Source organism: Mercenaria mercenaria, chromosome 18, assembly GCF_021730395.1.
Source record: "Mercenaria mercenaria strain notata chromosome 18, MADL_Memer_1, whole genome shotgun sequence".
Classification (NCBI taxonomy): domain Eukaryota; kingdom Metazoa; phylum Mollusca; class Bivalvia; order Venerida; family Veneridae; genus Mercenaria; species Mercenaria mercenaria.
The window spans coordinates 19658512-19685406 of NC_069378.1; the positions used below are offsets into that span (position 1 = coordinate 19658512).

At 33.8% G+C, this 26895-nt stretch overlaps 1 protein-coding gene across 3 annotated transcripts in view; it reads right to left on the reverse strand.

Moving 5' to 3' along the window:
- LOC123537817 (epidermal growth factor receptor-like) overlaps positions 1–26895 on the reverse strand; it is a 188728-nt gene that overhangs the window by 148780 nt on the left and 13053 nt on the right. Inside the window, exons 1-2 of one of the 3 annotated variants that reach the window (XM_053530543.1) lie at positions 24142–24520; positions 15304–15670 (exon numbers count right to left, since the gene is read on the reverse strand). The gene's annotated coding sequence lies outside the window, so the exon portion shown is untranslated. Of the gene's footprint in view, positions 1–15303; positions 15671–19906; positions 20393–24141; positions 24521–26895 lie in introns of those variants that run through there. The other 2 variants (XM_045321657.2, XM_045321661.2) reach the window with 2 other exon arrangements.

The following is a 26895-nucleotide window of genomic DNA, read 5'->3' on the forward strand; positions in this document are numbered from 1 at the left end:
ATATACAAGAGGGCCATGATGGCCCTATATCGCTCACCTGTTATCATTGCACTTGAGGACAAGAAGGTCCTCAGAAAAAATATCTAAGTCCAAAGGACAGGAACAACAAAGGAAAGAAATTTAACCAAAAAGAAAAAAAAAATTCTTACAAGGTACAGATATGTCAAAATACACCTAAAAATTGGAGGTACCATCCATGTTGTACCACAGAAAAGTGGTCTCGGTTTTTCCCTACGGCTAATAATAAAAAAGTTACTAAAAATAAGCTATTTATATTAACGTAAAAGGGAAGTAATTAAAAAGAAAATTATTGTAAGTGAACAAAAGAAGGATCTGCCAAATAAATCTGTTGACAGAAATGAAATTTCAGATCAGTATCTTCATTAGTTACGGAGATATACCCATTTTAATTTGAAATAAAGGGAGGTAATCTGACATAAAATCAGTCCATAGTTATCTACCCTGATTGACTCAGTCCAACTAATGATAATAATGAAATTCAAATAAGTCCTACAAGTACTTACTGATATAAATCCATTTTGACTACAATCAGGGGAGGTAATCCGATATAAAATAACTCTGGAAACTACAATTGGATCTGATTTGTCATGGAATCCAAGATTTATTGTTGTTGAAGATATTTTGGAAGTTTGTATCAAATAAAACCATAAATGAAGTCTCTATATGGCTGCAAAAGCCAAAATAGCCAATTTTGGACCTTCAAGGGGCCATAACTCTGGAACCCATTATGGGATCTGGCCGGTTCAAGAAAGGAACTGAGATCTTAAGGCAACACAAGTTTTGTGCAAGTTTGATTAAATTCAAATCATAAATGAAGCTGCTATTGTGCAAACAAGGTCAAAATAGCTAATTTTGGCCCTTTCAGGGGCCATAACTCTGGAACCCATAACGGAATCTAGCCAGTTCAAGAAAGGAATCAAGATCTTATAGTGATACAAGTTGTGTGCAAGTTTGGTTAACATCAAATCATAAATGAAGCTGCTATTGTGCAAACAAGGTCAAAATAGCTAATTTTGGCCCTTTCAGGGGCCATAACTCTGGAACCCATAATGGGATCTGGCCAGTTCAAGAAAGGAACCAAGATCTTATGGTGATACAAGTCGTGTGCCAGTTTGGTAAAAATCAAATCATAAATAAAGCTGCTATTGCGCAGACAAGGTCAAAATAGCTGATTTTGGCCCTTTCAGGGGCCATAACTCTGGAACCCATAATGGGATCTGGCCAGTTCAAGAAAGGAACCGAGATCTTATGGTGATACAAGTTGTGTGCAAGTTTGGTTAAAATAAAATCATAAATGAAACCACTATCGTGCAGACAAGAAATTGTTGACGGACGCACGGACGGACGGACACACGACGGACGACGGACGAAGGGTGATCACAAAAGCTCACCTTGTCACTATGTGACAGGTGAGCTAAAAATGTAACAAGAGGGCCATGATGACCCTATATCGCTCACCTGTTATCATTGCACTTGAGGACAAGAAGGTCCTCAGAAAAAATATCTAAGTCCAAAGGACAGGAACAACAAAGGGAAGAAATTTAACCAAAAAGAAAAAAAAATTCTTATACGGTACAGATATGTCAAAATACACCTAAAAATTGGAGGTACCATCTATGTTGTACCACAGAAAAGTGGTCTCGGTTTTTCCTACGGCCAATAATAAAAAAGTTACTAAAAATAAGCTATTTATAGTAACGTAAAAGGGAAGTAATTAAAAAAAAAATATTGTAAGTGAACAAAAGAAGGATCTGCCAAATAAATCTGTTGACATAAATGAAATTTCAGATCAGTATCTTCATTAGTTACAGAGATATACCCACTTTAATTTGAAATAAAGGGAGGTAATTTGACATAAAATCAGTCCAACGTTATCTACCCTGATTGGCTCAGTCCAACTAATGACAATAATGAAATTTCAAATAAATCCTATAAGTACTTACTGATATAAATCCATTTTGATTACAATCAGGGGAGGTAATCAGATATAAAATAACTCTGGAACCTACAATTGGATCTATTTATTGTTGTTGAAGATATTTTGGAAGTTTGTATCAAATAAAACCATAAATGAAGTATCTATATGGCTGCAAAAGCCAAAATAGCCAATTTTGGACCTTTAAGGGGCCATAACTCTGGAACCCATGATGGAATCTGGCCAGTTCAAGAAAGGAACCAAGATCTTGTGGTAATATAAGTTGTATGCAAGTTTGGTTAAAATCAAATCATAAATGAAGCTGCTATTGTGCAGACAAGGTCAAAATAGCTAATTTTGGCCCTTTCAGGGGCCATAACTCTGGAACCCATTAAGGGATCTGGCCAGTTTAAAAAAGGAATCGAGATCTTATGGTGACACAAGTTTTGTGCAAGTTTGATTAAATTCAAATCATAAATGAAGCTGCTATTGTGCAGACAAGGTCAAAATAGCTAATTCTGGCCCTTTCAGGGGCCATAACTCTGGAACCCATAATGGAATTTCGCCAGTTGAAGAAAGGAACCAAGATCTTATGGTGATACAAGTTGTGTGCAAGTTTGGTTAAAATAAAATCGTAAATGAAGCTGCTATTGTGCAGACTAGGTCAAAATAGCTAATTCTGGCCCTTTCAGGGGCCATAACTCTGGAACCCATACTGGAATCTGACCAGTTCAAAAAAGGAACCAAGATCTTATGGTGATACAAGTTGTGTGCCAGTTTGGTAAAAATCAAGTTATAAATAAAGCTGCTATTGTGCAGACAAGGTCAAAATAGCTAATTTTGGCCCTTTCAGGGGCCATAACTCTTGAACCCATAATGGGATCTAGCCAGTTCAAGAAAGGAACCGAGATTTTATGGTGATACAAGTTGTGTGCAAGTTTGGTTAAAATAAAATCATAAATGAAACCACTATCATGCAGACAAGAAATTGTTGGCGCACGGATGGACACACGGTCGGACAACGGACGAAGGGTGATCACAAAAGCTCACCTTGTCACTATGTGACAGGTGAGCTAAAAAAAACGAGTGTGGTTGGGATAGGAGTCACGCTCTAGACAAACATTAACAGAAACGGAGATCATTCAAAGATGGGGTCAGCAAGAGTTGTGGTTCTTTAACACTGCACTCCCTCTCACTGAACTCTATGAATATGTGAAGTATTAAGTCAACACCTTATACCCCAGTCACACATACGGCGTGGATAGCTACGTCTGGCCACAGATAGAAACGTAGTAATCCGTATCGATCCTTACGGATTGGTACGGATTACTACCTTAAGGTACGGCTCAGGTACGGATCGATACGGATTACTACGTTTCTATCCGTGGTCAAACGTAGCTGTCCGCAACGTATGTGTGACTATGGTATTACATAGTATTCGAGTTTTGCCCCAGACAAGGTTTTCAAAAAAAAATTGAGATAATTAAAAAATGGGATCACCTAGAGTTATGGTTCCTTGTCTCTGCACTTCCTTCCACTGACCTCTATCACTGTTTTGCTGGAAAGTTGCCAATCTCATTAAACTTGTAAAGCTTATAGTGAATTACTTGGAGCTAAAGCCTTTCAGCATAAAAGCATGCAATGCAAACAACAAGATGCTAAAACATATGAGACGTATAACTCTTTATTCCAAACTCTTAGCTGCAATAAGCTCTCCTATTTTGAAAAATAGAAACAGAGAATGTCATGTTACTATTACTCCATAATCTGCAAGTCAAAGCAAGTCGCTAAAAATTCTATCAGCAATTCAAATGGTGCTATTATGTCAATTTGCGTACATACTGGTTAGCCTGTCTGAGAAATGACTGCCATGACGCACCATTCTTGTCATAAAAAGGTCTGACCATTTTTATTCTGGATGTTTACAAGTTATCAAACATTATTCTTTTGGTTCAAGGTTATAAAATTAAGCTTGGAGACCACATTCAAAACTGCAAGGATTGCACTGATTGAGACTGGTCCCCAAACTTGTAGGACTGCAAATGTTCGTTTTATCAATTATCATTTATAATGTCCAAAATAAAGGTCACATTTTTTTTCTTCATATTTTTCCTACAGACATTTTCAGGTAAATAAAACTTGCTTTGTCTGCTTAAACTTGCATCAAACATCTTTATAGATAAGTTTTACATGTTTATGATACGGTAGGTTTCATCATTTTATGGCCATCACTTGTTCAGACCGACATGCATTACGTCATGCAATCAGCTGCATGGAAGACTGCAATCTTCTATAAGAAGTGTTAAGTTAATTTTCTTTGATAATGGCACATCTAAGGATCGTGCGTGTGTCTTCCTCGCGTGTCTTGTTCACATTCAACATTTATGCAAACGTCTGATATTATCAGCCATGGCTTCAATGACATAAATATTTAATGATGTACTTAAATATACTCCAATGACGTACCGATATGGAAGCCTTTGCTGATCGGTCCCAAAAGACACGTCCTGCATCAAATACAGCTACATTGGCCTTTGGAAAAAACAATATGAGGTTACTTTTGCCTGTCTACTTTTAAATTATTAAACCATCATCAAATAAAAGAATGCCACAGAAAGAAGAAAATGTCACACACAAACAGACAAAGGAAAAGAGAAATATAAGCCGAGTTGATTTTTCTGTTGTTTCACCTTCTTAACAGCATTATGCATTTCGAAAAATACTTCTTTTTATTCAATTACATTATCTTTCTGCAGTTCCATTATGAATGTTGTCAGTCCCAGAGTTGGTTAATGAGTCTGTTGAAAGTGAACACCATTAAGCAGCAACGTGTTTTTTTGTTTTTGTTGGGTTTAACATTGCACCGACACAATTATGGTTGATATGGCGACTTTCTAGCTTTGGTGGTAGAGAAAGACTCCAGGTGCCCCTCCATGCACTGTTTCATCACTAACAGGCACCTGGGTAGAACCACCAACCTTCTGTAAGCCAGCTGGATGACATTCTCACAACCTTAACAACTTGGCCACAAAGGCCCAATACCAGCAAAGTGACTCTGCTAGCAAATGCCTAAATAAATTCCTAAATTCCTCAGAAAAGCACATATCTATAAGTCCAATAAGGTAGTGAACCCGTAGTGAAAATCTACATTTGACTCATTTTCTGTAATGCAATTTTGGCATTCACCCATTTTTTTACGGAAAGTCATGTGTGCGTTAACCTACATTTCAACCAAAGAATGCCGCATCCTCTAATCAGAATATATAATTACACTGAAACTGTCTAGTGTCATTACCCGTCCACCACCTTAAGTCATGGAATCATGCTTATTCGGCAAGACAAAAAAGTTTTTCCGGCAGAATTCAATAACACTGAAACAACATCATTCTTCAAATGTCAATGAAATATCATCTCACACATTGTCATTTAACCGCAAGACAAGGGAATGCCAATCATCACAAATTAGCGGCAATATAGCTAAGATACTCTCTAAGCTGGAGGGGGATCAAAGACGCTTTTGTTTTCTTGAGGAACAATTACTTGGATTCCGTAAGATTAACTTTATTACGAGACAAGGTGATTACATTTATGAACCAAGGCGATAACATTTATTTTGTCACCTTTAATGACTTATTCGTCAGTATTATATGGTATAATAATATTATATGTTTACATAAAAGGTGATATCTTACAGTTTACTGCTATAAATATAACCAGTTATCACACGATAAAATAAGACAAAAAATGATTACGATGCGTTCCTACCTAACTTCTCATCGTGTTTAATTTTCCTTTGAACGAATGAGGATAACATGTATATAGACTAAACAATTAGCCTGATGTATTCTTACATCAACAACAAGTATGCAGGTACTGAGTTTTTACTGAACTGTTTAAAATCTAGAAAGTTCTTCAAGAACAACTGGAATCAATTTAATTATATCTCATAGAATTGCTACAATCTGACTTCCACAAAATTCTACAGGAAATGCCCACCAGCTATGTCCCAAAACATTTTTTAGTGATTATATAAAAACACCAGTACAAAAGTATTTTTTTTATTTTGATCAATCAACCATTTAATAAAGCTCCTGAATAAAAGCATTAATCACTTGGGAATTAAACTGATTAAACCTGTGTGTAGTGATGCAGAACCATTGGAACAAACATGAGAAGCCCATGCGAGGCTGCAAAATACAATATGTGTAGACAGAATTAGTCTTAGGAAAGAATAAGTGAACAGCAAAAGCTAAAGTGAGCAAACTTTTGCATTTACAAACGTTATACCCAGTAGGGCAGTTATAATATCTATTGTCATGTATGGCCTTTTCTTCAAAATATTTGACAGATTTTTATCTAAAAAAAAAAGAAAAACAAGAGGGCCAAGATGGCCCTAGGTCGCTCACCTAAGAAACACACCATAACAGTGTGAAACATGTTTGACCTAGTGATTTCATGGAAACAAATATTCTGACCAATTTTCATTAAGACTGGACCAAAAAATTGGTCTCTTGCGATAAAACAAGCATTTTCTTAGATATGACTTGTTTTTGACCCTAGATGACCCATGTTCAAACTAGACCTAGATTTTATCAAGGCAATCATTCTGACCAAATTCATGAAGATCAATTGAAAAATACAGCCTCTATCACATACACAAGTTTTTTCTTTGATTTGACCAAGTGACCTAGTTTTTGACCTCAGATGACCCATATTAATATTCGACCTAGATTTCATTAAGGCAATCATCCTGACCAAATTTCTTTAAAATCAATTGAAAAAAACAGTCTCTATCACATACACAAGATTTTTCTTTAATTTGACCTAGTGACCTAGTTTTTGACCTCAGATAACCCATATTCAAACTCGACCTAGATTTCATCAAGGCAATCATTCTGACCAAATTTCATGAAGATCAATTGAAAACTACATCCTCTATTGCATACACAATGTTTTTCTTCGATTTGACCTAGTGACCTAGTTTTTGACCCCAGATGACCCATTTTCGAAATCGGCCTACATTTTATCAAGGTAATCATTCTGGCTAAATTTCATGAAGATCAGTTGAAAAATACAGCCTCTATCGCATACACAAGGTTTTTCCTTGATTTGACCTAGTGACCTAGTTTTTGACCCCAGATGACCCATTTTCGAACTCGGCCTAGATTTCATCAAGGTAATCATTCTGACCAAAATTCCTGAAGATCAATTGAAAAATATCGCCTCTATCGCATACACAAGGTTTTTCTTTGATTTGACCTAGTGACCTAGTTTTTGACCCCAGATGACCCATTTTCGAACTCAGCCTAGATTTCATCAAGGTTATCATTCTGACCAATATTCATGAAGATTAATTGAAAAATACAGCCTCTATCGCATACACAAGCTAAATGTTGACAGACGACAGACGACAGACAGACAGACAGACGCCGGACATCGAGTGATCAGAAAAACTCACTTAGCTAAAAAAGACATTGCTCCAAGATTTCTAATTTTATAAGAAAGTTTAGATGTGACTAAACTATACAGTAACAGAACATTGCTCAGAATTAGAAGAAACAGGAAGTATCTTTAAAAAAGATACAAGGCCGCATTTAAGTCAATGCATACTTTAAAGCTATGACGTGCATTCACGTGCATTCACTCTGCACCTTTACATACGATCGGGAATTTATAAAGCAAAACAAGAAAGGAAATGTACAGTTTTAATCAGCTGTTAAATGACCTTCACCCCAGATATTTACAGGAAGTAAAACTGAATTCGATACCGGCCTATGGCCAGAAAAAAAACAAGCTTTCTACATAGGTAAGCTATTTAATATCCCCGGCTACCGTCACGAAAAAAGTCAATTCTTTTTCTGAAGGTATGACAATGACAGACAATTTCTAAACAAAATGCAATATTGTCATCTGCTATAACTCTTTATATTGGCAATGTGAATGAATTATCATACAGAAATGCTTCTAGCATTTAGGCTGGGTTTATATTTATTGTTGGGTTTAACGTCACAGTTAAAGGAAATATGGCGACTTTACAGCTTTTTGTGTTGGAGGAAGAGTCCAAAGGTGCACCTTCAGGCATTATTTTTTTTTTGTCACTGAAAGACAATTTTTGTTGTTAAATGATCAGCAATAAAGAAATTAACTTTTGTAAATGACTTTAAACTTTCTTTACATTAATCTTAAACTAAAAATAAATGATATGTTACAATCTTCGCAGTTTTGTTGTCGGCACTCTCGAATGTAATATCCTTTTGAACTAATGTGTTTTGCAATTTGTTCTACACATATCAATCATTTCACAACCTAAGCAAACAAGTTCAAATAGGTACTGCAAAAATAACACTCTTCAACTTACTAAAAACTTTATTGTATAAAATACTCCATGGAAGCTAACCTCTTAATTCAGGTTAGAGACATCATGACATGACTATTGCATCTTTTGACTAGACTGTCTCAGGGACTGGGTGGAAAATGACTCTACCTTCAGTCTTTTGGGACATTATCTTGCTATCTTTGGAACAACTTACAAGCATTTTACAATCATTAGGGTTGATAAAAATCAGACAAAATTTTATGCACAGCCCTCAGGTGTATTAAGCACTGATTGAAAAGATGAAAGCTTATAATTTCTGACTTATAGAACAGTCTTCTGATAAGCCTTAGGCTGTTTTGATTGCAATAACATTTCAAAAGATATTTATCTTTGTTGTTTTTCAATCAATGTGTATTCATTTTCTACACTTAAGAGAAAAAATTCTTAATCCATGTCTGACTACTCTTCAACAAGAAGGTAACTTTGGTTATTGCTGCATAACTCTTCATTGAGGAGGTAATTTAGTTAACAGCTTATTCAGATTCACCTATCTTTACTGAAAACCTACTTTTCATGAAAGTTCTATCATAAATTGATGAAACAGTAGAAAGAAAATATTATGGGGTTGAATAGTTCCATGAGAAATGCCACTTAGTTGTGGTCTGCTACTCTAAAAAAGGCTCTGCAGAACTCACCACTACCGGGGTATGCACACGAAATTATCTCTTTCCATGCAAAGTACATTCTAGCTGAGGAATAGTGTGATTAAAGCACTAGTGCTAAAAAAATGTAAAAATGGATCTATTTACTGTAGACTTCTCTAGACTACATCGTGGAAGCGCATTTTTTTGGACCAAATTATCTACCTTGCTTCTTTAACTGTCGTTTTCATATTAAAAATAAAACAAATACTGGAGTTTAAAATTTGAAAACCTGTTATTAATTTGTTCCAAAATAAATAACCGGAATCTTCTAATCATGTGGAGCCAATTTTTTTACTCCTTTTCATTATTAATTTGTACCAAAATAAATAACCGGAATCTTCTAATCATGTGGAGCCAATTTTTTTACTCCTTTTCATTATTAATTTGTACCAAAATAAAATGACTGGAATCTTCTGATCATGTGGAGACATATTTAACTCCTTTTCACGAAATAATCCTTTCACTGGAAAATTGCCCTTTCAGTACTTCCACGTTTTTTCTGTTCATATCTTTTCAATGTTCAACCCATTCCTGATCTTTGAAGGAAAGCATCACAGATTTCATTTTACCATCCTTTTTCTCAATATTTGTCACCTAGCTAACAACAATTGGAGAGAGACCTATTTTAAGAACAAAATAAGTATGCCCTTGAGACTTGGAACCATTCTGAAGTTATAGACAGAAAATATAATTCTTCTGGAACAACACCTCTATGACAGCCTTATTATATCTTTCAGCAGGTTTAGCACGAAGCTCTTGTACTTTAAAACAAGCTCCAAATTTTCTTCTTTTTTTTTTTTTGTACTTTGAAAAAAATTCTCAAGATTCATTTTTTTTTACTTCAAAGGTTTCATACCCTTCCATATAGTAGTGGTCAATGAAATATAATTCGTAACCTTTTTTGCAATCGAATATAACCAATTTAAACCAGCAGAATTCAAAATAAATAAAATCCAAATATGTATCTTTTTAAGAACCTAAGGCCCAATTTTACAGCTTTAACACATAAAAGCTCTGAAATAACCAAGGCCAAATCATTACAAAGGTCTAGTAAATACAAAACGAAAGGACAACTAAAACAGAGCAACAGATAAGCTATGTATTTACTTAAATACGCATTTGAATTGGTAAGATATGCAATTCAAATAATATTAATGCTTATCAAAACACATCATATAAATCCTAGACATGCAATGTTTTATTTGATGCATGCTTATCAGCACTTATAGTTCGAAATCAAACAGAGTGTCTGTCTGCAGGGTAATTATACCAGTCACATGTATAATATCGATTGATAATTATGACTCACTTTTTTAAGTGTTTTTTGCTTCCCCTATAATTTGGGACGTGTCATTCTTCCAACGATGTGAAATATACAGTTGATTAGAGGTTTATGACGCTTGATTGAGTAACCAAATTGATTTAACTGACTTCAGCGATCTTGTAAAATGCTATAAGCCGAATGGTGGTAAATATGGACGTCAATCGCTAATGCACATGTAAGACTTCTTTACACTCAAAACATTTAAGACGATTAATTAAATTACTGGCTTAATGTCCCACAGTTGCTTTTTTCTATCGATATTATATTTTGTTAAAAAGTACAGCTCTAAAAGAAAAAAAACATTTGGTTGATGAAACAAATTTGGCAGACAACTAGATAAGTGAGATGCTTTTAATTGAAATTTTGGCACTGAAATTTCAGCATTTAAGTAACAATTTTTTAACACTGCTAATAATTTAACCCTTATCCTGCTGAATTTCTAAAATGGACTGGTCCATCATTCAATTTGACCAATACCATTTGTTATTCAAATGGGTGTTCACTGAAAATTGACTGAACAGCAAACAATGCAGACCATGATCAGCCTGCACAGATGTCGCAAAGGCAGAATCACTTGCCCCAGCAGGCTACAGGTTAAGGTATTGCTGATCGAGGGTTCAATGCAATAAGGTTATTATATAGTTATTATATGTAGATATGCCCTTATTGCATTGAACACTCGTGATAGGGTAGTACCAAATTGAGGCTGAAAGCTTCTCTGCTGTTCTGCATAATTTAGACAGGTCAGAAACATCTAAAAGTTATTGGTATGATTAAGACTAAAATCTAAAAATCAGGTTTCAAGACAATCAAATCAACTAATTCTTCCTGTCTTGCACAGATATTTACCAAGAACTTAATTCAAGAGTACACATTATGTAACTGCATCTCATGTTGAAGATGTCTAGAGATGAGATTCCAGCAAATTTGTCAGATAAATAGATGATTTCTGTCTCCTTTATACTGAGTAGTCTTTCAGGACTTGGTTATAAATAAATTCATCATCGAATTATTTAGTAAGTTGTGTAGTTGTGATACAATGTTTTAATTACAATTTTGTTTCACTCTAAAACACTTGAAACTAGAGCTATCACTAAAGGTGATGAATGTACCCCCCGCATGCACTGACACAGTACATTGCAATCTGACACACACAAGACTGCATAATTATGTGGACTGTATGTATATAGACTGTATGTATACAGTATAGTAACAAAAAACAAAGTCCCATAACTATGCAGAATATTTATCTAAAAGAATGTAACATGCACCATGCACAACTAGGGTTGGTACTGATCACTTGTGTGAAGTTTCATTAAATTGTGTGCAAGGGTTTGGTAGATTAGGCACGCACAAGTCCCATAACTCTGCAAAAAAATTTTCTGAAAGAACCTAACATGCCCCATGCACAACTACTGTTGGTACTGATCACTTGTGTGAAGTTTCATTAAATTGTGTCAAGGGGATGAGGAGAGATGGTGCGCACAAGATTGTGTCTATGTATATAGTATAGTAACAAAAAAACAAAGTCCCATAACTCTGCAAATTTTTTTCTAAAAGAACCTAATATGCCCCATGCACAACTACTGTTGGTACTGATCACTTGTGTGAAGTTTCATTAAATTGTGTCAAGGGGATGAGGAGAGATGGTGCGCACAAGATTGTGTCTATGTATATAGTATAGTAACAAAAAAACAAAGTCCCATAACTCTGCAAATTTTTCTTCTAAAAGAACCTAACATGCCCCATGCACAACTACTGTTGGTACTGATCACTTGTGTGAAGTTTCATTAAATTCTGTCAAGGGGATAAGGAGAGATGGTGCGCACAAGATTGCGTCTACGGACAGACGGACAGACGACCAGACAGACAGACGGACAGACAGACAGACAACCTGAAACCAGTATACCCCCCCTTACAACTTTGTTGTCGGGGGGTACAATAAAAAAGTCTTTTGTCTGTAAATTATGCCTAAGGAACTGACTGTTTAGCTCTACTTTGAAGCTTTTTATATTCATTCTATAACCTGGTCTCTGTGGAAAGCTAGCACTCCAGTGACTTAACGGCATTCTGAACCCATGACCTACTGGTTGAGTGGCCAAAGTCTCATCATTTACACAATTTTTTTTTTTTATTAAAGGGAATACATTACACAAAGTAGAAATATGAAAGAGCTGAGGATTAATTGACAATGCCGAAGTCTTGTCCACCAGTAACTTACAATTTTCCCATAAAAAACAGAAATTCATTCAGATTTTGCAATTTCCAGGGTCAAATTATCACAGAAAATTTTTCCCAAATAAAAAAATAAAAGATGAGTGCCCTTTGATAAAACATTGGGTTTCACATGGATATAAAAATATGAGATATGGAATCAAAACTTTTATACCTGCTGGGAACACAGAGATTGTACAGACCCCATTAGTCACCAAATATGATCAAGAAGGTCCAGTTCCTTTCATACACAAGTTGCCATCCAAGAGTACATGGGACAGTCGCGATTTTTTGGAAATACTATTAACTAAATTGTGAGAGTCAAATGATTCTACTGATGTTAAACCATCAATTCTCATGCATCTTCCCAACATGTATGCAGACCCTTATCATGCTGGACATGATTGATTCTGCCTTTGTGACCAGTATATATCACGACCAGCCTGCACATCCATGCAGACTGATCATGATCTGCACTGTTCGCCATGCAGTCAGTATCTTTTTGATAAGCACACCTTTTAACAGTTAATGGCACTGTCCAAATTGAAAGATGGACAAGTTCATTATAGAAATTTAGCAGGGTAAGGGTACTGAAATGATCTGATGGTTTCACTAGGCCATTTTAAAATCATCAATACCAATATACCATTCAAGTTTACTGTCTGTAAAATTTTTACATCTTGTGAAATATTGTTTTGTCATAGAACACAGAAACATGCAGTCACTCACGCTTAGTATTAATATTGAATCTAATTTGTCAAATGGGTGTCTGGGATATGAAACTTTCCCCTGAGAGCAAAGAGCAATTCATTTTCTATGATCATTTTTGGACTGCTTGCAATAAAACTACTGTTTTGCAATTCAGGATGAAAGTTGTCGGTCCTATTCTAATTATTTGACATTTCAGATAAGTTTCTAAGTATTCCTGATGGGAATATTTCGTGAATTCCTCGTTTATTTTAAGGTATGGTATGATCATCATGTCTATAGAAGACTAGAGTTACCAAGATGTGGGCGAGTATTTACCCATTGTGACCACAAGCACATACAATACAGTCAAACTTGCTTGGGATAAAAAGACCACTTTTTCTGATCCCTTGTGTGTAAAGAGCACTCATAAGTAGGGTTAACCTTTAGCCCACTGGCACCAAGTGCAGCCTTTGCGACCAGTGCAGACCAAGATTAGCCATCTGCACTGTTCACTATTCAGTCAGTAGATTTTTAGTTGACACCCCTTCGTATGATAAATGGTATTGCCCAATTTGAATGATGGACCAGTCCATTTATCCATTTTAGAAATTTAGCAGGCTAAAGGTTAAGAGACTTCCTTTAGGCGGTATCTGCTAAATTTCTAAAATGGACTGGTCTATCATTCAAGTACCCTGCACAGATCGCAAAGGCGGAATCACTTGCTGGTAGCTGGCTAAAGGTTTATGCAAGTTGTACTTCACTTTCCCTATGCAAAGATTAAAACTGCCTTGTAAGAACTATTCAACTGCCTTAATACTAAAAAATCTAAAATTGTCATTAGGACTTTATTTTCACTATGATCCCTAACTATCCATTTTCCCAAAATTAATACTCTCCAAACTGCCGTAATTGTTATTTATACAATATATAATATAGTACTAAAGATGTTCATATATCACAGTTATTCTAAACAATCTCAAATTTTGAATATAGCAAAGTTTTAGCCTAGTGACAATATCTAATTCTATCGATACTCGTACTGGTATATAGAAAACTGTAAGACAGCCTTAAGAAGATTCTACTGTATAATTATGCAAACCTTTTTTGGAACCATATTGGTAACGCAGACCCTTTAATTATCAGGTAGTAGATAACCTGATTAGCAGGTATTATTTTAAAGCTGTCTGATCTCAGACATATAAAAGCATTGACAAAATGTGATTTTTCCTATTTCTGGCATTCTTCTTACAATTCCGCAGAGATCTTATTTTTTTTTTATTCTGTTTAATGTATATCAGACACTTTGCTGTCTTATATTTAGGCAACGGCAAGATTGCAAGGTGACTGCAGTGTCCCTAAACAATGCTCACAATATACGAATCCAAGAATCCAATCCGCTAACTGTATAAATATCTCCTTTCATAAATAGATGACATTCAATCAATTGGCATAAATATCCCATTTCGTAGATAGGCACCAGTAAATATATGCTGCTTTTCTTTTGCCACTCAGAACAACAACAGCGACGCTTAACAGCTTTGTCAATAAAGAAAGTTGAATAAATGAATAAAAATTGAAAAAGGGGTATAACTTTGTAAAACTGCAAAATAGAGTTATAGGACTTGTACAATGTATGTCAGATCATAGTGAACATTGTGTGAAGTTTTAACCACTACAAATAGTGGGTATTGAGTTACCAGCTTACAGAAATTGCTTAGTGCAAAAAGGGGCATAATTTTGTAAAAAAAGCAAAGAAGGGTTATGGAACTTGTGCACTGCATGCAAATTCATCACAATAAATAAATGTGTCAAGTTTTAATCCATTCGGGAGCAAGCTTTTACTGGATACAAGCTTACATTAAAAAACTTGACGTTAACACAGTTTTCTGTAAATTTAACAATTCCCTGTGTCATTACAAAGATAGAGCAGCAATTCCTACTGGTGCAAAAATTGTTAAAATTCACTCCCTTCCACCCCCCCCCCCCACCCCACCACCACCCCACCCACCCCACCACCACCCCAAAACAAATAACAATGTCAGGTATGGTTTTTTCACGATGTAAACTATTCACCTTAAAAAGAAAATTTCTCTAGGACCAATTTTAAAGGTATACTTACTGTGATGTAACCGATTTTAAATCCAAAAATAACGTCTTCTTATTCTTAAATCCACTATTTTGCTTCAGAATTAATTAATTCACAATTATAATGTCAATACTAGGAATTGGGCAACTCCAACCCTTTGTTTCTAGTCTCTGTTACAAATCAATTCTGTTTGACCTTTAACTGGCACACTTTGATTTAAAAACAAAATCATTTTATCTTATAAACATTTCAGTACTATGTAAAAACAAATCTTCAACAACATCAAAACATGTTGTACATTTATTCTGACACCTTTTGTTGTACACACTGACAGGATGTGTACGCCAATGTTTAAACAGCCTGCGCCAAAGAGCGTCAAATACCACCGCACCTCTCAGACCTGTAAGTATAATAAAAATATTATGTAACAAGGTTATTAGTATGCATATTTTACTGAAATATGGATTATTTATTGCAACTACAAATTCATAATTATAATATCTGTAAGAAATTTAAGACGTGCAATTTGAAAAGTATTCAGCCATGGTAAAGTTAACACGACTGAAAAAGATATAATTACCTTTCTAAAAAGAGGCTGTAAAGAAAATAAAAAATGAGCCGCACCATGGGAAAACCAACATATTGGCTTTGCGACCAGCATGGATCCTGACCAGTCTGCACATCCCCGCAGTCTGGTCAGGATCCATGCTGTTCACTAACAGTTTCTCTAATTGCAACAGGCTTTGAAAGTGAAAAGCATGGATCCTGACCAGACTGCGTGGATGCCAAGGCTGGTCTGGATCCATGCTGGTCGCAAAGCCACTATGTTGGTTTTCTTATGATGCGGCTCAAATTACAATTAAGAAATAATTTATAGCAAAAAGAGTGCTTTAACACTATTTATGCACGATGGGCAGTTATACGTCGGGCGTAATGATTGCACGCGGGCACAGCCCGAGTGAAATTATTTGTACGACGTATTACTGCCCGAGAGTATAAAAGTGTTCAAACACTCTACTGCTATAAATTATTTTGATTCTTAGATGCCCTTACTCTAAAACAGTAAAATATAGAAGCGCTCTTTCTTCGACGCAACAAAAACTTTGTCACCGCATGTTATCGTGATGTCATTTTAGCGTAAGATTGTTTTAACAGAGACAAGCATATTAGAATTGATATTACACAATGGACACTGCAGTGGGTTGCGCCAGCCTAGTGAGCTCAGTATGATGGAGGACATGATTACTGATTGTACGGTTCCTGCTTGGAACCCCTGGAGAAATGAATGATCTTTGTGGTGATGTACAGCAGACATCATTATGTTAGACGCCATTTTGTCCTCCATCTCTGACCACAAAGGAGATATTTCAGACACTATTTAGTACTGAACATATTACCTGGTGGCCAATTCTCATACCTGGAATACTGTTGAAAAATATCAAATGTATTGTTTCTATCAAGGGAGTCCACTTTCAGAGAGACTGCGTGTGATAAGCCCAACACTTCCATTGCAATCAATGAATAATATCATAATGGAAACTTTTTTACTCCCTAATGTATGGCACAGTGAAAATTTACTGTTTGTTAGTTATTATTGTATAGCAATGTGATTTGATTTTATTTGTGTTAAACACCACTTTCAACAGTAACTGTTTTAAACACCACTTTCAACAGTATTTCAGTTATATATCTGGCGATACTCAACCTAACAAGTGTTCCAGCATTTTGCAACCGAACATATATATATTCTCCACAAATAATTGAGAATTTCCCCACTAGAAACAGCAGTGGAGGACATTACTGTGACTTCAGACATACTGTCTGGTAAAGCATACAGAAAACTTATGAGTTTATGTCTGGGGTTCGAACTTGTGACCTGTAAACTCATTGTGATCAGTTTTACTACGAAGCCTTAAAGCTGGGTGAACACTGAAGCAATTAAACTGTATTATTATAATTATATTATACAAATGTATTTTACTGCATTTCCATCAATTTTATCATTCTTAATTCAAAACCCACTGGTAAAATAATATAAACTCATAAAAAACTTTCTGTTTTGCATTTTGTCTACATGAAATTTGTCTTTTAACATCAGAGTTTTTTCATGGTACCATCTTACACAAATAGAAATTGTTCCAAATCTGTCACACAATTCAGACATTTCTAAATTTCAATGTCTTTGAGTTTTTGTACCCATGTTACAAAGGACTCTTTCTTTTCAGAAATAACTAACACACGTATAAAACCCTCACAAATTATAATCTCATCATAATTATAGTAAATCATCGTCACAAACGAACAATTAACTGTATACAGATAAAGAGACAGACATGACAATTTTGCGCCAAGACATGGAATTATTGCCCCATCGTATTCGGTTCTTTTTCAAACATTTCATTTTCAGACTTAAACACTAGCAGGAGAAGATGTACTCAAATGATTGATTGATTTCAAGTGATCAATACTTAATCTAAATCTATAAGCCTGAACAAAAAAAACGATTGTCGAGTAATCTCATTTTATATCCATTTCAAGCAAATCGACCTTAAAGGGAACATTTTGTAATTTTGATATCATTTATCAGTAATAATGTATTCCTGAAGATAAACATAACCAAACAAAGGGTCAATAGGTAAATTTCCTGTTACTCATGCTAAGTTGTGCACTTTTATTACAAATACTCTTTTAAAACTGGTGCAATAGTCTTCCCCCTTGCTTTAGATAATGACTGATACGAAGTTTTACTGTTACATAACAGTAATGTGCTTAGCTTTAAAACAAGCATTAACAACTGCTGTTTGTTTTATTGTGTTTTTTTTTACCATTAACATTGTGCTCGCTAAAAATACATTACCATAGTCATAGGAGCAGGAGGGCCACTGCTCCCTCCCCCAATTGTGAGAGTGGGTTGTGATTGTACGAAAATTTTCAGCGATAATCAGGATAGGTTTAGCTGGCCGCATCCCCTCCCCCTCCCCCCCCCCCCCCCAACTCAACTTTGAGTTCACTCCTAAGCCATTGATTACTTCCTTTGATAGTTAAAAAATCTTTCCAAAGTCTGTTACACTGAAAAATTATGAATCTCTCGACAACAGCCACCTCTATAAAACAACTAATTTATGTGCTTAAAAATTCTTCAGTAATTTCAATTTTGAGGAAACACCAACATAAAACTGAAACTGCAGTCCAGTCTAAGAATGAAACAATTTCTGACTGGCCAAATTCAAAACTGCACACTGAAACAACCTATAGGATACTAGAAGATTTAGACTGGTTCTATAACCTTAATGCCTGCATGCATAACAGACTGAGTTTATTTTATCTGTATTTATTTTATGTTTTTCGGTGGTTTATCGAAATATAACGGTGAATTATATCCTGATAAACTCACTGGCCACTCAGTGAAAATTATCAAATCTGATACCCGGATTAACGTCAAAAAGTTTACCGAGCGTACTGAAAGCCGGAAACAATATGACGATGACGTCGTTAAAATGACGTCATCTTTGCGATGCTTCCTGATAAAATTTCCCGCAAATTTCGACATTTTATTGAAATAAACACAACAAAAATAGAGTTTTAGACATAAAATAAACAGAAAAATTGTTGGTATCGATGTAATATCACGGTAATTTCACTCGTGAACACCAAAAGTTATTTTCACTCGTGGCTGCGCCACTCGTGAAAATATCACTTTTGGTGCCCACTCGGTGAAATTATAACGTGATATTACACCAAAACCAACAATTATCCTCTATATAATTTTATCCAACAAAGTCAAAACCCAAAGTTAATATAACTGAGCATGCACTGGGGACACCCAATAATCATAAAAAAGAAAGAAATTTGTCATAACTGGAATGAAATTATGCCTCAAACCGAACATATTTCCTGCATAAAACTGCATTCCTAATAGCACAACAGCTGTTCATATTTTCTCTTCATAGGAAAGGGTACGTTCTAACTCTAGAACATTTAAATTATTTACACTGACGCTGAAATAAAACAAAATTGCATGAAAATTGTTCCAACAGATACTTCGGCACATGTGCACTTTCCAATAGAATTTGCTAATTCATATGTATATATTCTGCTGGGCAATTTGAAATGCTAACAATAAATTTACCCAAATTTCAAATGGAATTACCCATATACAAAAGAGAATCAACTTCATCCCATTCTGAGAATAATTATTGATGTCCGACCTCCAAATAAATGTGGTATCAGGTGCACTTTTACATTAAAGCTGGTTTAGCTACATTAATATTCCCAGTTTTCCGGTGAGACTAAAAATCTACCACCAAAGCCATTGTTTCATAAAAAGCAAAGTTTCCCAACCCTCTGATAAAATATTAAGAATTTGTGGTTCTCTTTCTCTCTATCATTTCTGTGTCTGATTATCAAAACCTGTATAACATTTGTGGTTCTTTATCATGAAAGTTAAATATTTTCAACCATAATCAGAACCGCACCTTTAATTTGTACCTTAAGATTCAACACTACGACACAAGAAATACAATGTTTTGCTATGAATTATTCATACAAAATTTATCATAATCTACGCATTCAATACCCTGGATGAAATTTAATATTTCTGTTGAAGTGAGAAAAAAGACAAAGGTGTCTACTATACCTTCAAAATTATCCCCCAACAGGTTTAAACATATACTCCAGATGTTTCTAATTTAATAATTATATCAATTATTCAATTTAAAACTCCTTGTCAAAACGCTATAGGAAATTTAACAACATAAATACAAAATGTCCAATGTCCGATATTTATTTAAAGCATTTATATTTGATTTTCGGCTGAATTACAGTTACTTAATTGCCGATATTTATCTCATTTTCAAATCAAACAGCCACTATGTCTCATATTTATAGTAAATTAAACAAAGGTAATAACTTCAGTTATGATACAACTGTTTTCACACTTGTTAAACCCGTCCGTACATTAAAGCGACCATAACTCGGATCACTAAATCGTAAAATTATATCCAAAATATTATAAACTTCATAACTATATTCCCGGGTATAATATGTACATAAAGTGCGTTGTTTGGTTTCGATAATCTTGTCACTTTAAAAGTTCACGGGTTTATTATCTCCGGTCGGTAATCGTGTAGTAAACGGACCAGATCATATCTCTACACGGGGTAGCTATAGCTTGGTATAATAACATCTAAATAAGGCTCTATGAATTAATCTATTGATTTTCATGCGTCTTTATAAATGAACACCCTCTGGCAACATTCGATAATTTTCTGTAAACAACTTGTCAACTCTACCGGAAAAAAAGGTAAAATTCTGGCTTCATAAAGGGATTTTCATTATAGTTCTCTAAAAAAAATGATTTAACACCTAAATTTGTATCATTTTACTCCTCACCATTTACAACAAAACAACCGCCTTAAACCTATTTACTAACCATTAACATTATCTAGCCAATGAAAACAAGAATCTGGCCAATATCACAGCAAGTAAGTTTCTTACTATTTTTTAATCATTTACAGAACACATTACCGATTACAAGTAACTGCCAACAAAATTACAAAAGAATATCTGACCAGTTGCAAGCAATTGCCTGCCAATAATGAATAACTGGCTAATTACTAAAATAATCAAATAAATTTGGACAAGACCAGGTTTCTGGCAAGTGGTTTTTTTCTACATAATTAATATTGCAATTATCAAATCCAAACTTATATAAAAGTATGTGTTATAATCATACTTTTTGTTCTAAACATAAAAGTAATGTGTTTTCACCTAATATACTAATATAAAAGTAACATTTAACACTGTATAGGGATAACACAGGTATTTCTTTGTGTTTTTATAGCATATTCAGTATCCAAAAACAAAACATGCAAAAAGCTTAATTAGATGAATACTATAATTTAGTTTATGTATATCGATAAGCAATAATTTGTGTTGTTTTAATTATGCCTTACAGGGCCACTATCAGGTCTTTTATGATTCACCATAAAAAATACATACATAAAAAGGTGTGCTGGCCAGCATATGATCTCATTAACACATCTTTAATCTCTGTTCAAACAACAATAGCAGTATTGTGCCAGAGCATATTATAAATTACAAGAAGTATCTTTAAAAAAGATACACAGCCGCATTAGCCATTATGCACACTTTAAGCTATAAAACGTGCAGGCACGTACTGATGTAAGCTATTTCCACAGGAGTCTTGCAACGGATTATACTGTCTAACAATACAGCTGAGATAGCACCTGCACACCCCTTAAGAAAATATTATCTATTCCATCCGAAAACCTATGGAATTTTTCATCCGCCAATCAAAATGTATTGTTTTAATCAGCTGTTAAATGACCTTCACCCCAGATATTTACAGGAAGTAAAGGCGAATTCAATACCGGCCTATGGCCGGAAAACAAAACAACACAATTGGAAGTAAGATGATGTACAGGATATTGCTTTTACCCAGAAAAAGACATATATAATATTTAAGTGTCATAAACACAAGTGAAAAAGTAAGCTATTGTGATCACAAGTGAAAGATATTCTGATCCTCTTGGAAAAAAGTATATTGTCTTTCATGAACTTCATTTTCAACAACTGGACTTTTAATCTAGAACATGAGCCCAACAAAAATTTGACAATTCTGTTAAAATAGTTGAACAGAGGACAACTTCGTCAAACAATCTAAGTTAAATTCGATAAAAGAAACACGTTTCAAAAAATCCCTTACTCATTGGAAAACTAAGAATGAAACTTAAGAACTTTTGTGAAATTCAGATTTCAGATAGTGCTCTGCATTTGGGATAGTATCAAATTTTAATGTGAAGAGTTCCTTCTGAATAATAATTAGCATAAAATGATAAAACTACTATTAAGGTTTAAGGTTATATTACATTTTATACTAGCTTTAAAATTGTTGTATTAAAGGATGTTTTATAAATCTTATCCCCGACTAGCATATAATTTAACATTAAAATTTGCACAGTAATTAGTGTTTTTTCCTACTTTAAAACAAATTTGACTTTTGTAGTGAAAGGATTTATTGTGTCCTTCAGGGAACGGGAATGAAAAAATAGAATTAAAATTACTCATATTTCTTAAGATGGTTGTTTTAAAAAGGTAAACCTTTAGATTTGCAGACACACCTGTTTCAGGCAGACAGCAAAGATACAACATAATCTGGCTGCTTACGACAGGAGGCTGCTAAAAACAAGTTGACTTTAGAATAAAATGTTAAGACAAGCTGATTTTAGAATAAAATGTCAAGACAATTAGCTGATTTTAGAATAAAATGTCAAGACAAGCTGCTGATTTTAGAATAAAATATCAAGACAAGCTGATTTTAGAATAAAATGTCAAGACAAGTTGATTTTAGAATAAAATGTCAAGACAAGCTGATTTTTTAATAAAATTTCAAATGTCAAGACAAGCTGATTTTAGAATAAAATATTAAGACAAGCTGATTTTTGAATAAAATATCAAATGTCAAGACAAGCTGATTTTAGAATAAAATATCAAGACAAGCTGATTTTAGAATAAAATATCAAGACAAGCTGATTTTAGAATAAAATGTCAAGACAAGTTGATTTTAAAATAAAATGTCAAGACAAGCTGATTTTTGAATAAAATATCAAATGTCAAGACAAGCTGATTTTAGAATAAAATATTAAGACAAGCTGATTTTAGAATAAAATGTCTGCTTAAAGCGTCTGCTTACCATAGGTGACCACTAAGGCAAGGCTCAACTGTGTCATTTTCATTTTTCGTTCGTTTAAACGTTTATAATATTTTTATGTAAAAAGGGAAAAAATGATTCAGACAACTTGAAGAAGAATAAGGAGACATGTATGAGCCAGATCACTATCAGAAATTAGTGTTTTAAAATTACTGTCTTTCAAAAACTCCTTAAAGGTGAAAATATATAAAAGCTTACTATTTCTTTTGATTCCTAAACAGATTCCAGTTTTTCATTTCTATCCATCAGATATTTGGATTTTTCAACATTAAGAACCATTCACAACAGGTTTTAAAACTGTTAATAAATAAATTTGGCTGTGCAACCAAGTCAGATAGTGGAAGAGGTAATCATAATTTGGGAAACTTGTATTTCTGCTGGATATAGACAGCATCATCTTGCTGGATGAAAAAAGTCTGATTTTGGAAAAATACTTCCAGTCAATTTCTAGCATGTATCATTTGTTTGACAATTATGAGTGAGTCTGAATGGTTAACTGAAAAAGTTTCAAAAGAAATTGTATATATATATATATATATATATATATAGACTGCCCACCTCTGAAAGCTGACAATTAATACCTGATATTCAATTCCTTTATGATATTTATATCATTTGTATATTGGCCTAAATTCATTGAATTAGCATAATAAACTGTATAAAGTTTGCACCTGTTTATAAAAATGTAATTTTTAAAAAGATATTCTTGTTAAGTATAGAATTATCAGCTATCATTCGTATAATAGTTATACAAACTTTAAAAAAAATTCTGTTTGATGTTAACAAAAACCTGTTTATTAATTGTACTTTATATTAATTGTAATAAAAGGATATTTTTTTTAAGTTTTGTTAAGAGAAAAAAACAAAATTATAGTCAATTACTAAATAAAATAAAATAATTTTGAAAAAAAAGCACTTTCTGTCACATACCTTAATAAATATCAAAATCCTTCTTTGTACAGTAATTTATCAAAATCCTTTTTTGCACAGTAGTTTATTTTATGATTCAATAATTTCTTAAAATAATTCATTTCACAAGAAAATATTTATAAGAAATTTCCAAGACCACTATTTTTTTATTTTCTCAAAAAAAAAGAAAAGATTCCAGAACACTGCTTATTAACAACACCCCAGTTTACCTTTATTAAAGTAACTGATTCCACAATTCTCCAATAGTTTCCTATATCTACAAACAGGCTGGTATCAAACAAATCGACACTGAATAAACTCTTTGAAAGTTTTCGTTAAAAAGTTCCTCAGTTTCTGTAAGTGTGCCAAAGTCCGCGTATAAATTATACAGGGCACCAATCTTTGATTCCTGTGTCCTCTGTTTTTATTCTCAAGCCAATGATTGCGCTAATTGATGACATCTCCAATTACGCAGAGTTTCCGGTCTACGACTGCAATAAAAACCATGTATTGGCATATCCAATAATTGAGAAAGCCTCTCAGAAAACAATTTCTTGCTAACTCAATATTGTAACGGCCTAATCGAGTCAAGAAGTGTATTTCTCACAGCATTCAACAACACTTTTCTCTCCAAAAATGAATATTTTGTATTTTTTTTTCCCTTACAGTCAAACAGGTGGGTTATACGATATTTCCCATTTAAATATAGCCCAGTATATCTATATCACTTTACACCTTTTTGTAACTTTAACAGGCAACAATTTTAACCCTTAAAACATTTACATAAACAAGGAAATAAGAATAACTCCTTTTACTTACAGCAGTAAATTATTAAATCCACTTTTAAAGTAATTTTCACAAATTTAGAAGCCACGTTTGTAAACACAGTTGGATATATATCCGTTTCTAAATGACTTATTTTATGTAAGCTTACTGAAGTATATAATTTTTTCGCCAGCTGTATGTTTGATACAAAACACCTATAATAATTCATGTACACATGCTAGGTATATACAACTATAGAGCACGAATAAGAAATACCTCGTCACCCAGGCGTAGCAGATTATACTGCACAACATTAATAATATGAACATTTTTCTGATTCTGTAAAACTCTACTTTAAACATGCAGAAAAAAACTTTTTTGAGTCAATTTTGATGGAATGTCTATCCCTTGCATTGTTTGTGTTTTTTTAAGTTTAACAACCTGCATTTTGCATTTGTTGTTTGTTTTGGCCAGATTTTTTGGCTATATTATATGGATATTTAACATTGAATATAAAATGGAATGGAATATAAAATGGAATGTAATTTTATTTTTCCTTTTCAGATTAAATTTTATGGATTGAAACAACCCCAAAATCCACCAATATTAGTCCCCAGCAAGTGATGACAATAACTGTTGTTTTTTACATAATTAAATAATACCTTGTTTTAAATATAAAATGATTATGTAACTTCAGTTAGAATCAATATTAATCAATTAATATACTATAATTATCTAAATTATGACCTTGTCACATTCTGGTTGATTAGCCCTGAAGTTGCTGCAGCAAAATCTATAGGATGCCTGTGCATTTCAATGAAGTTTTGACCACTAGTTTTATGCTTGCTGATATACTAGAAAGCAATGAAGGAATACTGTTTGGGCAAACTGTCTATCATTATATAACTGAAATATTGTTGGGGAAAAGACTTTCCTAAACTGACCAATAAATTTTTTCTTTTCATATCACAGCGTAGACCAGCAGTTTATCCTAGGGTCACTTTAAATACTTTTATATATATATATATCTTGTTTTATCTATACGTTTTACATTCACGATTTTTGTATAATATGTATAAATGTATTTTTTGTTTGTGTTGAATGTGCAATTGTTTGTATTGTTTGAAATGTATTCTATAAAGCACTTTTAAATGTAGACAAGTGCATGAAAAGCGTGCTATATAAATGTGGTATAACAATAACAATAGTAACCCATTATTTAACTGAAATATTGTTGGGGAATAGCCTTTAACTCAATCTTTTATATTTAATACATTATTTAACTGAAATCTTTGTCGGGGAATAGCCTTTAACCCAATCTTTTATATTTAACACATTATTTAACTGAAACCTTTGTTGGGGAATAGCCTTTAACCCAATCTTTTATATTTAACACATTATTTAACTGAAACATTTGTTGGGGAATAGCCTTTAACCCGTTATTTAACTGAAATATTGTTGGGGAATAGCCATTAACCCATTATTTTACTGAAATAGTGTTGGAGAATAGCACTTAACCCTTTACCATACATGTGATAAGTTCAGAATCCCAAAACTGGAGGTTTGCCATTTTTCAGCTGGAGTTGGGGTTTCAAAACTGGAGGTTTTTTATCGACATAAATTAAGCGCGCGGACACAGAACTTTGAGACAAAATCCAACATTTTAGGCCACACAGTAACGCATAAGTCTACACCAGAAGAAACAATCCTCATAACTTTTGATTTGAATTTTGACAGAGTTATGCCACTTTTTAACTTACATTTTTTGGTTAAAGTTTTATATAATGTCGAATATCTCTGTTACATTCAAACTATTGACTATTATGCCCCTTTTACTGGCAAAGCTTTAATTCAGAGTCAGTCACTGAGAAAAGTCGAGCATGCTGTCTTATAGAAGCTCCTAAGGACTTCCTAAGGAACCTCCAGTTTTGGGATTCTGAACTTATCACATGTATGCTCCTTGTTCTAACTTTAAACTTTCTTAACAGATTAAATTTGTAGAAACAGTCTCAATTTAGGTCTGAAATGGTGGCGAACATGCATTAACATTCTACTCGAGGGCTGAAAAAAAAATTGGTCTGAACACAACTCAAATTATGTAAATTCCTTACCCCACCCACTTTCGTATAAAAATACTGGTCATAAATGATTTTGACATGAAAAACAGAAAACAGAAATGCATAAACATGTATTTACCCTTACCAAAATAATGTAGATTG